We start from the raw sequence: 13,853 nt of genomic DNA on the forward strand, positions 1-13,853 counted from the left end.
TTTGTATGTGGTGCTGAGGATCGAACCCAGGCTGCAAGTATGCCAGGTGAGCGCGCTACTGCTTGAGCCACATCCCCAGCCCTCCTTTCATTCTTTTTTTTTTTTTAATTTATATATGAAAGTGGAATGCATTACAATTCTTATTACACATTTAGAGCACAATTTTTCATATCTCTTTGTTGTATACTCAGTATATTCACACACAATTCATGTCTTCATACCTGTACTTTGGATAATAATGATCATTACATTCCACCATCATTAATAACCCCATGCTCCCTCTCCCTGTCCCACTATGAAGTATCCTTTCTTTTTTTTTTTTTTTTAATATTTATTTCTTAGTTTTCGGCGGACACAACATCTTTGTTTGTATGTGGTGCTGAGGATCGAACCCGGGCCGCACGCATGCCAGGCAAGCGCGCTACCACTTGAGCCACATCCCCAGCCCCAAAGTATCCTTTCTTATGTATGTAGTATTAAGATTGAACCCAGGGGCACTCTACCACTGAGCTACATCTCCAGCTCTTCTGTTGTTTTTATCTTTTTGTTTTTGTTTTCACTTTAGGGCTAAATTTTAATAGAATGTGAGTTTGAACTCATACACTAAAACCCTTAAAATTACTGATTGGTTCAAAGTAGTTTTATGGAAAAATTAATCTGTAACAAAAACTTGGCATTGAGTGCGAAGGCTCCACTGTTATTGAGCAAAGCATACAAAGGTTCCAAGGGGCAGGATCAAGAACGAGGGACTTGGACATTTACAGCAGCAGGCATTTTCTCTTCCTCTTCTTGACAGGAGGTGGGCAGAGAACTGCTCGGATAGCTTCATCAAACAGTCTTGAGGCCTCGCTGTGGGAGTGCTGAACACTCCAGGTATTTTACAGCACCAATCTCCTTAGCCATGACTAACCCTTGTGGATAGGTGATGGGAGTCAGCTTCTTCTCCTTCAGTTCCTCAATTGTGTCTTTATCATCCCTAAGATCAAGTTTAGTTCCCACTAGGATGATAGGAGTGTTGGGACAATGGTGTCGCACTTCCGGATACCACTTTGCACAGACATTTTCAAATGATGAAAACATCTGTTTGTGGATAGGAGAGGGGACGCAATCTGTCATAATCTTCTTGTCCAGCTGTATCCCATAAGCCCAGATTCACTGGTTTCCCATCTACCATAACATTGGCAGAATAGTTGTCAAAAAACAGTGGGGATATACTCTCCAGGAAATTGCTGAGGGTCTCCCTGAGTTGCTGAGGCTGGCCTTGAACATAAACTTCTCCCACTTCAGTCTCCTGAGTCTCTGGGATTACAGGTGTGTGCCACCACACCCTGTGTGAGTACGATTTCTTGAACAAATTGATTTATTTCAGTCTTCCTCATCTCTATCAGTGTCATTACCCTATATCTAGTTTTTCCAGAAATGGACTCCTTCCTTTCTTCCTTCCTTTTTTTTTTTTTTTGTATTGGGGATTGAATACTGGAGCACTTCATCACTGAGCTATATCCCCATCCTTTTTATTTTTTATTTTGAGACAGAGTCTCATTAAGTAGCTGAGGCTGGCCTAGAATTTGAGATCCTCTTGCCCCAGTCTCCCGAGTCACTGGGGTTATAGGAGTGTGCTGTCATGTCTAACTAAAGACTTCTTTTTTATTTCTATATTTAAACCTTAATCTCAAACATGAACTGTTTATTGCTACCTATCTCTCACTTGAATTGCTGTAGTTGCCTCCTAACCGGCTTCTTCTTGCATCAGCATAGTTTATTATCTAAGCATAGACAGTGTACTTTTTAAAACATATCAACCTGGATGTGGTGGCACATGCCTATAATCCTAGTGAGTTGGGAGGCTGAGGCAGGAGAACTCCAAGTTCAAAGACAGCCAGCAGTTTCCAGGCCAACATCAGCAATTTATCAAGACCCTATCTCAAAGAATAAAAAGGGCTGAGATGTAGCTCAGCAGTAGACTTGCTCTGGGCTTAATTCCCTGGTACCACAATAATAATAATAATAGTTAAATAAATATATATCAGATCACATCACTCCCTGATCAAAACCTGCCAGTGAGCCATGTGTGGTGTTGTACACTGCCATCCCAGCTACTTGGGAAGATTGCAAATTTAAGGCCAACCTGGGCAATTTAGCAAGAGTCTGTCTAAAAAATAAAAAAAGGCTGGGGGAGAGCTGGGTGTTATGGCACACACCTATAATTCCAGTGATTCAGGAGGCTGAGGCAGGGAGATTAAAGTTTGGAGGCCAGCCTCAGCAAATTAGCGAATTCTTAAGCAAATTTAGATCCTGTCTCAAAAAAAACAAAAAGAACTGGGGATATAGCTCAGTGGTAAAGCACCCCTGGGTTTAATCCCCACTATTAACCAACAACAACATAAAAAGTCTAGAGATATAGTTAGTGGCAGAGTGCTTACCTAGCATGTACAAGTCCAATTTTGCATTGCCAGCAATGCAAAAAAAAAAAAGTGAGGGAGAGGTCTGGGATGTAACTCAGTGGCAAAGCATCTGCTTTGTATTCACAAAGTCCATTCAACCCCCAGTTCCAAATAAATAAATAAAAGGTATCTGGGGAGTAGCTGTGGATATAGCTGAATAGAAGAGTACTCCTAAGTTCAGTCCCCAGTACAGCAAATAAATAAATTAGATAGATGATAGATAACAGATTAAAAAAAAAGGTGGGGGGCTGGGATTGTGGCTCAGTGGTGGAGCGCTCCACCGCTCACCTAGCACGGGCGGGACCCGGGTTCCATTCTCAGCACCACATAAAAATAAAGGCATTGTATTGTGTCCATCTACACCTAAAAAATAATATTAAAAAAAAAAAAAAGACTTAATGGTGGTAGAGTACTTGCTTTAGTGTGCTCAAGGCCCTAGATTCCATCCCCAGTACCACAAAAACCACCAAACAACAATAACAAAACACCTTCTGATGGCTGTCTATTGGGATAAAATCAAAATAAAGCCAAATTTCTGGGGCTAGGGTTGTAGCTCAGTGGTAGAGCACTTGCTTAGCATGTGCAAGGCACTGGGTTCAATTCTCAATACCATGTAAAAATAAATAAATAAATGTCCAACCACACACACAAAAATAAATAAATAAATAAATATTGGGGAAAAAAAATTCCTTTGCATGGCCTGTAAGATCTTTTGTGCTTTGGTCCCTGCTCTTTTTGTATTTCCTTTCTCTATAGCCACATTATGCTCAAAACACACTTGCTCTTTAAATATAATGAAACTTATCCAGATGCGGTAGTGCATGCCTGTCATCCCAGCAGCTTGGGAGGCTGAGGCAGTAGGATCATGAGTTCAAAACGAGCCTCAGCAAAAGTGAGGTCCTAAGCAACTCAATAAGACCCTGACTCAGTGGTCGAGTGTCCCTGAGTTCAATCCCTCATATAAATAAATAGATAGATAGATAAAGTGAACTTGTTCTTTATACTGCCTTTACATTTTGTGTTCCCTTTACCTGTAATGTGCTTCCCCTAGATTCATGCCTCTTCACCATTTTCAGGACTCTACGCTTCCTTGGAGATGCCATTCTGATTATGCTATCAAATCATCCTATCCCCTTCACTTTCTGCTGCAGTTATATGGTAAACAATCATTGTTTTCTTCTTCATTACTTTCTTCCAAGAATGAACATTTCATTAGAATAAGAACTTTGTCGTATTTATTGATAAATTCCCAGCATCAAAAATGGGAATTTGGGCCAGGCACAGTGGCATTGTCAGCAACAAGAGGAATGGTGTTTGGCCAGGTATGGTGGTGCAAACCTGGAATCCTAGCTACTCAGAAGGCTGAGGAAGGATGATTGCAAGTTAGAGGCCAGCCTTGACAACTTGATAAGACTTGTCTCAAATTTTTCAAAAGAAAGTGGAGATGTCACTTGATGGTAGAGTACTTGCATGGCATATGCAAGAAAGAAAGAGAGAGAGAGAGAGAGAGAGAGAGAGAAAGGGATAGAAAGGAAGAAAAGGAAAGAAAGAATGGTGTTTGGCACATAAGTGATCAATAAATATTTATGGGAGGAATGAATTGTTCACTAACTTTATAGTTCAGATTAATATGTAAACATTCAAAAAATATAAAGACTTTGCTAATCACCGTGGCACACATGTATCATCCCATTGACTTAGGAGGTGGAGGCAGAATGATTTAAAGTTAGAAGGCAGCCTCAGCTACTTGACACTATCTCAAAAAAAGTGGGATGGAGTGGGGGGGTTTGGGATGTAGCTCAGTGGTAAAGCATCCCAGGTTCAATCCCCAGTACCAAGTAAAGAAGAAAAATAAAAAAGTTTGACTTCTTTAAACAGGGTCTGGATGGCAGCAGCAATGGATAAATAAGCAGGAAAATAAAACCTTTAATGAGAGAACATAGACTGTCACTCTCCTTTTGGGAAACTTCTACATGAGCCAAATGCTCACATTATCAGCCAAGGGATGGCTTTCTCTATAAGAGGTTAAAATGTCTTCTTGGGCTGGGGATGTAGCTCAGTGATACACTTGCCTACCATGTGCAAGGCACTAGATTTGATCCTCAGTACTGCAAAAGAAAAAACAAGTGTTATTATGACAGTAAGAGAGACAGCATTAACTACTGATAACCACATTGTGGTGGTGACTTCTTCAGGTAAGAAACATTTTGGTATGAATTGCAGCTAGGAGTCTCATATTCCCATGTATTAGTCATGTGATAATTTTTAATGTTCTTTTTATAGTTAAATATACAGTAGCCAGGAATAGTGGCACATACCAACTCAGGAGACTGAGGCAGGAGGATCCCAAGTTCAAGACAGACCTCAGCAACATAGAGATACCCTGTCTCAAAATAAAAAATGAAAAGGACTGGGGATATACTCAATGGTAAAGCACCCCTGAGTTGAATCCCCAATATGGGGATAAAAAAGAATGAAGGTCTGGGAGTGTGACTCAGTGGTTGAATACTTGCCTAGCATATATGAGGCCCTGGATTTAATCCCTGGCACCACAAACAATAATAATAATGAATAAACTTCAATTTATTGATAGAGGCACTGGATAGTTAAGTAGAAAACAATAATAATAAATGAACTATAGTTTAGTGACAGAGGCACTTAGTATTTAGGTAAGAGATTTTTTAAACCTTTTCAGACATTTATCATGGATGGGTAATAGAGATTAAAATAAAATATGAACTTGGTAATTAAACTTATTATAATATTTAGATTGAAAATACTGGACTGAATAGAATTTGGTTCACACAATGTGTGAACTTTTCTCATATTATCCATATATTAACAACTGGACTATACCATCAATAAGCATCATTCTGCATTCAGTGGTACATGTCTGTGATCCCAGTTACTTGCAAGTCTGAGGTAGGAGGATCACAAGTTCAAGGCCAGTTGGGCAACTTAGCAAAACCCTATCTCAAAAAATAAAGAGGGCAGGATGGGGGGCATGGGAAGAATAAAGGAACTTTGATTGGGCAAAGTGGGGGAGGGGACATGAGGATAGGAAAGATGGTGGAATGAGGAGGACACTATTACCCTAGGTACATGTATGACTGTACGTATGGTGCAACTCTACATTGTATACCACTAGAGAAATGAAAAGCTGTGCTCCATTTGTGTACAATGAACCAAAATGCATTCTGCTGTTATATATAACTAATTAGAACAAATTAAAAAAAAATAAAGAGGGCTGGGAATATAGCTCAGTGGTAGAGCACCCCCAAGCTTCAATCTGCAGTGACTTTTTTAAAAGTGTTTTTAAAGAACAGATGGGTTTCATTTTTTGTTGTTGCTGGAAATGGAAGCCCAGGGACTTGTGCATGCTTATCAAGTGCTCAGCCACTGAGCCACACTCTCAGCCAACAAACATCATTCTTTCTTTTTTATATACTAGGGATTTAACCTGGGTGGGGCTTTATTTCTGAGCTACATCCCCAGCCTTTTTTTTTTAGGTAGTCTCACTAAGATGCTTAGGGTCTCACTAAGTTGCTATGGCTGGCCTCAAACATGTGATCCTCCTGTATTAGCCTCCCAAACCAGTGGGATTACAAGGGCATGCCACCACACCCAGCTCACACACCATTGTTTCTTTCTTTCTTTCTTTCTGGGTACTAGGGATTGAACTCAAGGGCACTCAACCACTGAGTCACATTCCCTGCCCTGTTTCGTATTTTATTTAGAGACAGGGCCTCACTGAGTTTCTTAGCACCTTGCTTTTGCTGAGAATAGCTTTGAACTCATGATCCTCCTGTCTCAGCCTCCCGAGCTGCTGGGATTACAGGCATGCACCACCACACCCAGCTCTCAAGCATCATTCATTGGGGGTAGGGGCAGTACAAGGAATGGAACTCAGGAGCACTTGTCCACTGAGCCACATCCTCTATTTTGTATTTTGTTTAGAGACAGGGTCTCACTTGAGTTACTTAGGGCCTTGCTAAATTGCTGAGGCTGGCTTTGAACTTGCGATCCTCCTGCCTTAGCCGCCTGAGCTGCTGGGATTACAGGCATATACCACCCTGCCTGGCTCAAGCATCATTCTTGATGTAGTGCCAGTTACCTGCTGTATAGTCCCAAACTCAATTAGTAGCATCAAATATTTATAGAGTATTTACATTTTTAACCAGATACAAAACTCTCATGTTTGAAATTCAAATATCAGCAGATTTATAGGGGAATTTTTTTGGCACAGCAACTTACTGTTACTAAAATCACTCCATGTTGTACCACTTACTCAGAATCACAAACGGAAGTCCTGGTATCATTCAGTGATCATGAGTCCTGGCTTGACATTTATGTCCGTGTCTGGAGTGTTTTGTGTAATTAGGGAAGTCTGAGTCATCCTCAAGCTGCTGCTATTGCATTTCTGAGTCATTTCCTTTTCCACTGACCCATACTAGGTACAGCTAGTTACAGAAAATATCCACGAGGGGCATGGTTGCACAAGCCTGGAGTCTCAGTTACTTGGAACGTTGAGGCAGGAGGATCCCTTGAGCCTAGGAATTTGAGATCAGCCTGGGCTCATCTCTTAAAAAAAGAAAGAAAAGAAATATCCCAAAGTACAGAGTTTTGTAACTAAAGGAACATAAAGATCATTGAGTTCTATGTACTTGTTTTACAAATAGTGAAACCAAGATCTAGAAATCATATCTGCTGCAGTTTGCTTTTCTTATACCCAAGGCCCTTTGTAGAAGCCAATTTCAAAGCAAATTTGGACTCCAGTTTAGATTATTTTTGTTAAAACCCTCATACTTGTTTTGGAAGTCTGAGAGGAACTCAGAGCCAGGGAAATAAGTAGACAACTGGTATCCCCTTACTGTTGTCTGATTTATCACTGGTGCTTCTACAGTGGACCAAGGAGAGGCCTCCTGACCTCCTGGTCTGTTCTTAATTTAGGGTTTCTCTTTCTTTCTTTCTTTTTCTTTTTTTTCTTTTGGTACCAGAGATTGAACCCAGGGGCACTTAACCACTGAGCCACATCCCCAGCCCCCCCTTTTTGGGGGGGGGTGTCTTGCTAAGTTCCTCAGAGCCTGGTAAGTTTCTGAGGCTGGCTTTGAACTTGGGATCCTCCTGCCTCCACCTCTAGAGCCACTGGGATTATAGGCCTGTGCCCCTGCCTGGGTTTCTCATTCTGAACCAGGTAATTCTTCGTTTTGGGGGCTGTGCTATGCATTTCAGAATGTTTAATACCATCTCTGTCTTCTTCTACCCATGAGTTGCTTTGTTGGAGCAATCAAAAATCTCCAGGAGGTCTGGAGATGTGGGTCAGTGGTAAAGTGCTTGCCTAGCATATGCCAAGGTCCTGGGTTTGATACCTAATATGACAAAAACAAACAAAAAGTCCCTGGAATGAGAACCTAAAGCTGACTCTTCTAACTCAGGCCTGGACCCATTTGGTTCTTATAGTACTGCCTGTTATTCCTGAACCCTTGTACCTGGCTTCTCTTCCCCACCTTTCCCCCTGGGGCTACCGCACCTTTGCATTGGATCCTCCAACCTTTGTCTACCCTCAGTGGCCCCGAAAGTGGCACCTGGGTGAAAATGGGAAGCAAAAACTTCTACCCTTCCCCTCTTGCACTAAGGGGATCCCCCAATTGGATAGGAATTTACATAACTGGTAAAAATAAGACAAAATATGTGCAAAGCTTAGCTATGAATCAGGGCCTTAAAGCCCTTTCTGGACTGGGGTGCTCAATAGGAGAGTTTTTGACATGTGTGAGGCCCTGCAATCAATCTTTAGCACTGCAAAAATAAATAAATAAATAAAAAGAGCTGGAGTTGTGGCTCAGTGGTAGAGCAGTTGCCTGGCATGTGTGAGGCCCTGGGTTGGATCCTCAGCGCCACATATAAATAAATAAAAGGTCCATTTACAACTAAAAAATATATATAAAAAAAAAATTCTTTCCCCACCTTGAGGGTGTGCTGAGGGCTGCAATAAATGAGGACATACCAAGGGATTTTCTGTACTTAACTCAGTGGTCCCACTTACTTCCCTTAGCCTACACTCATCCTCACCGTCCTCACCAGTGCCTAAATTAAACAACAATGCAAGCTGTGTTGTCATAGAAAGACAGAAAACAGATGTTGCTATAGAGATTTAAACACATCTAGAGTTGTTTAGTTGAGTGGTTAGAAGTAACAGCAGTTCTTCCCAGGACCTTCCTTTTTTTTTTCTCCTTCTTAATTTTCTATTTCCCTGTTTCTTCTATTCATTTTTATGGTCTCACTCCTACTCCCAGATGCCACTTCCCACCCACCAATGATACTATTAAACATCTCCTTTGCCTCAGAAGTCACAGTTTAAGAACAGAATTATTTAAGTTTTTGAGCCTCAGTCCCTTCATCTATAAATGGAGCAGTGGTGCTCACCCGTGATCCCAGCAGCTTAGGAGGCTGAGGCAGGAGGATCACAAGTTCAAAGCCAGACTCAGCAATTTAGCTAGGCCCTAAGCAACTCAGTGAGACCATGTCTCTAAATAAAATACAAAAAAAGGCTGGGGATGTGCCTCAGTGGTTAAGTGCCCATGAGTTCAATCCTCGGTACCAAAAAAAAAAAAAAAAGTAATATGGGAATAAAGACAAAATAAACTTTATATAGAATTTGTTAAAAATGAAATCAGATACATTAGCTGGGCATGGTGGCACACACCTGTAATCCAAGTGGCTCAGGAGGCTAAGGCAGAAAGATTGCAAGTTCAAACCCAGCCTCAAATCTGACATAATTTTCATATGTATATATACGAATATACCACAGTGAATCTCAATATTGTGTACATCCACAAGACTGGGGTCCTAATTAGAATAAGATATATTCCATGTTTGTATAAATATATGAAACAGATTCTACTGTTATGTATAGCCAAAAAAAAAAAACAAATTTTTTTTAAAAAGCCAGCCTCAGCAACTTAGTAAGACTCCAAGTAACTTAGTGAGACCCTGTCTCAAAATAAAAAATAATAATTAAAGAAAAATGGGGGATCAGGGATATGACTCAGTGGTTAGGTGCCCCTGGGTTTATTCTTCAGTACCGGAAAAAGTAAAGAAATTAGATATGTGGGCCATGCATGGTGGTGCACACCTGTGGTCCCTAGACTCGGGAGACTATGACTCAGTGGTAAAGTGCTCCTGGGTTGTCCCTAATACCCACCTGGCACATACCCTGACTCAAAGCAAAAGGTTGGAGATGTACTTCAGTGGTAGAGCACACCTGGCTTCAATCTTCTACCCAAGAAAGAAAGAAGGAAACTAGATATGTGAAAAGGAATATGTGTCGTGGCTGGCAAAGCAGATGCTTAATAAGAATTTGGTTCTTTTTTCTTTCTTTCTTTTTTTTTTTTGAGACAGGCTCCCTAAGTTGCTTAGGACCTTGCTTGAGTTACTGAGGCCGACTTTGAACTTGTGATCCTCCTGCCTCAACCTACCGAGCCATTGGGATTACAGGTGTGCCCCACTATGCCCAGCTCCTTTTTATTTTTTGAGACAGGATCTTGCTAAATTACTTAGAACCTCACTAAATTGCTGAGGCTGGCCTCAAACTTGCAATCCTCCTCGGCCTCTGGAATGAATGGGATTACAGGCGTTTCCCATTTTAGAAATCTTGACCATACTTCTCTGACAGTAGTAAAGTAGGAGGGTCCCTTATTCTATTTAAGTGACAGAAGAGCAGAATTGTACAAGAAGCTGGTTGCTTTGTTTTATCTTTGTTCTGTTAAGCTGGAAAATTGTTTTAGGGAAACAATTTAGAATGTCCTCTATGTAATCTGAGATGAAAACCACAGGGAACAAAATATATAGGACACAAAATCATCCTTGCCTAGCTAAAATGGCAGAGGATGAAGGAAGGAAGCAGAATGCTCTCTGAACCTTTCCAATTTTTCTTTTCTTTTTTGGTACTGGAGATTGAACCCAGGGGCGCTGTACCACTGAGTTACATTCCCCACCCAACAGCCTTTTTTAAAACTTGGAGACAGAGTTTAAATTGCCCAGATTTGCTGTCTGAGAACATCACATATTTATCATAGAAATAGATGTTGATACTTGTGTATTTTACCTCCTCCTGTCTCAGCCCTTCCCTCCTGGCAGCTGGGATTATAGGTGTGCATTGCCATGCCCTGTAGCCTTTGGCTTTTCCTAACATCTTCCAGTAGACCCTTGTCGCAGAGGCTGACTACACTGGTGTACAAGCCCCAGGCTGCGGCTTGTTCCTACTGCAGAATTTATGTGTGCCCTTTGAGGGTTCTGACCCCCTCTAAAAACAAACAAAAATACAACATCTTGTATTTTGGGCAAGCATGGTGGTAATCAAAGCCATCTAATTTTTTTTTTCCCTTTTGGTACTAGGGATTGAACCCAGGAGCGCTTAATCGCTGAGCTACATCCTCAGACCTTTTTTTTTTTTTTTTTGAGATAAGGTCTCACTAAGTTGCTTAGGGCCTCACTAAAGCCGATGCTGGCTTCGAATTGGAAATTCTCCTGTCTCAGCCTCCTGAGTTGTTGGGATTATAGGCATGTAACACTGTGCCTGGCTAGAATAATTATGGTATTAAAAATTAAATTTCCAGGGACCGCAGTTGTAGCTCAGTGGTACAGTGGTACAGCGCCACAAATAAATAAATAAATAAATAAATAAATAAATAGTATTATGTCCATTGCAGGAAAAATTCTAAAAAAAAAAAAAAATTAAATTTCCAGCTGGGCACAGTGGCTCACACCTGTAATCCCAGCAGCTTGGGAGGCAGAGTCAGGAGGATTGTGAGTTCAAAGCCAGCCTCAGCAAAAGTTGGGGAGGTGGGCTCATGGTTAAGCACCCCTGGGTTCAATCCCTAGTACCAAATAAATAAATAAATACATTTCTAATATAAAGATAATATTATTTTATAAAGCCAGGCATAGTAGTACACATCTGGAATCCTTGTGACTCAGAAAGCTGAGGCAGGAGGATCACAATTTGAAAGCCTTTGAAACTTAGTGAGACCCTGAATCAAAATAAAATAAAAAGCAGGGCTGGGGATATAGACCCCTGAGTTAAATCCCTAGTACCACATACACACACAAAAAGACTATTTTATAAAAATTTAATGAAGCTCAGAAAATATCTTTTTCTCCACACTAGTGTTTGAGCCCAGAGATGCTCTACTACTGAGCTACAACGCCAGTCCTTTTTTAAAATTTTGAGACAGGGCCTTCCTAAGTTTCCCAGGCTAACCTCAAACTTGAGGTCCTCCTACCTTAGCTTCATAAATAGCTTAGATTACTGGTATGAGCCACCATGCTTGGCAGAAAAAATAATTTATCTAAAATCACTGATTAATGACAGACTCTAAAACCCATGGCTGTTCCCCCATACCACAATGTACAATTTTTATAGAGAATTAAGTTTATCCTAGTCATAAGCAATGGATTTTAGTGGGCTATAGACCTTAATGTGGCTATTGTAGTTGAACACAATACCTTTATTTTTTATTTATTTATTTTTATGTGGTGCTGAGGATTGAACCCAGTGCCTTTCACATGCTAGGCAAATGCTCTACTGCTCAGCCCCAGCCCCAGCCCCAGCCCCTGTGGCTATTTTTATCCCTAAGTAGAGCATGGTCAGTCTCCTTCAAACCAATTTGATGACTACTCTATGACTTGTCTATGAAATATGACTAGATCACATAAACTGCAAATAAGGAATGGGAAAGGGTGTAAAAAGGATGAGAAAAGACATTTTATACATAGTATTTTAGCTTTATTTATTTATACTTTGGCAGTCTGGGGATGGAAATCAGGGCCTCACATATGCCAAGGAAGCACTCTACCACTGAGCTATCCCTGAGCCCTTTTTTAAAAAAAACTTTTCTGTTGGTGCATTATAATTATACATAATAGTGGGATGCATTATGCCATATTTGTCCATGTACACCCCAGCCCTTTTTTATATACATGTAATAACCACACCTAGCATCACATAAAATTTTAAACTATATGTTTCAGGTAAGGTACCAAAATATAATAGATATGAAATTCCAAAGGAAGATATAATTCTAAAACAAATTTCCAAGGACCAGTTCCACAACTCTTGACCCTTCTCATCTATTTCAAGAGTATAAAAGTGAAGATAGCATTTACAAAAGAACCTACTTTTCAGGTAGGTAGTAAGATAGAGATTTAGGATAAAGAGAGAGATACTGAATCTTAAAACATTCATAAGCCAATAAGATGCAGAAAACACAGTTGAGCAACAGGCCCTTGACCCATGCCCTTATAAACTGAGGGAAATACACAAGTACAGGGAAAAGTGGCATGAAACTGTGCAGCTCCACCCTGGATCCACCTCCAGCCGGGCTCCTGATACAGCCTTCTATAAACATTGGACCCCAACCCTCCGAGGGGCTTCTCACTCTTGAGATAGCCTGAATTCTCCCTTGAATACGTGTTCTTCTTTCCTAAATAAACCTCTGTCTGTAAACGGACAACTAGCTGGGGATGTTGCTCAGTGGTAGAATGCTTGCCTAATATGTGCAAAGCCCTAGGTTTGATCCCTGGCACCACAAAATAAACAAACAAAAATTGACAACTAATACAAACCTTGAGCCACTTGTAAGTTGCATATGCCTGTAATCTCAACTACTCAGGATGCTGAGGATTGCAAGTTTAAATCCAGCCTGAGAAATTTAGAGGGACTCTGACTCAAAACAAAACTAAAAAGGGCTGAGGGTATAGCTCAGTGGTAGGGCACTTGCCTAGCATGTGTAATCCTTAGTACTGAAGAGGGGAAAAAAACATTGTGATGCAAAAAGCCCAGCTGTATATTTTGAACAACAGGCCCTTAGCCCATGATCCTATAGAATGAGGGAAATACATGAGTGCAGGGGAAATTGGCATGAAATTTCATACCTATAGGCACTTTTATTTTTATATCTTTTAAATTTTGAGACCAGGTCTTATTGTCAAGGCTTTCCTTGAACTTGATATCCTCCTGTCTCACCCTCTCAAATTGCTAGGATTACAGTTATGTACCACTGCCCCCAGCCTATAGGTATTATTTTGGATTGTTTTGATTTCATAATAATATATGAACGAACCAGGCATGGTGACACATGAGGCTAGCTTCAGCAAATTAGTGAGGCCCTAAACAAATTAGTGAGACCCTGCTCAAAATAAAAATAAAATGGTCTAGGGCCAGGCTTGGTGATGCATACCTAGAATCCCCATGGCTAGGGAGGCTAAAACAGGATAATCCCAAATTCAAAGCCAGCCTCAGTTCGAGGTGCTAAGCAATTCAGTGAGAACTTGTCTCTAAATAAAATACAAAATAGGGCTGGGGATGTGCCACAGCCCGGCTGGCTGGGCAAAATAACCGGGGGGGGGGGG

At 40.8% G+C, this 13,853-nt stretch overlaps 1 protein-coding gene and 1 pseudogene across 2 annotated transcripts in view; one reads left to right on the forward strand and one right to left on the reverse strand.

Moving 5' to 3' along the window:
* Ensa (endosulfine alpha) overlaps positions 1–13,853 on the forward strand; it is a 37,678-nt gene that overhangs the window by 18,097 nt on the left and 5,728 nt on the right. The gene's annotated exons all lie outside the window — the stretch shown is intronic.
* LOC107156626 lies at positions 639–3,547 on the reverse strand (annotated as a pseudogene).

The sequence above is a fragment of the Marmota marmota genome, unplaced genomic scaffold (genome assembly GCF_001458135.2).
Source record: "Marmota marmota marmota unplaced genomic scaffold, marMar, whole genome shotgun sequence".
In the NCBI taxonomy this organism is placed as follows: Eukaryota; Metazoa; Chordata; class Mammalia; order Rodentia; family Sciuridae; genus Marmota; species Marmota marmota.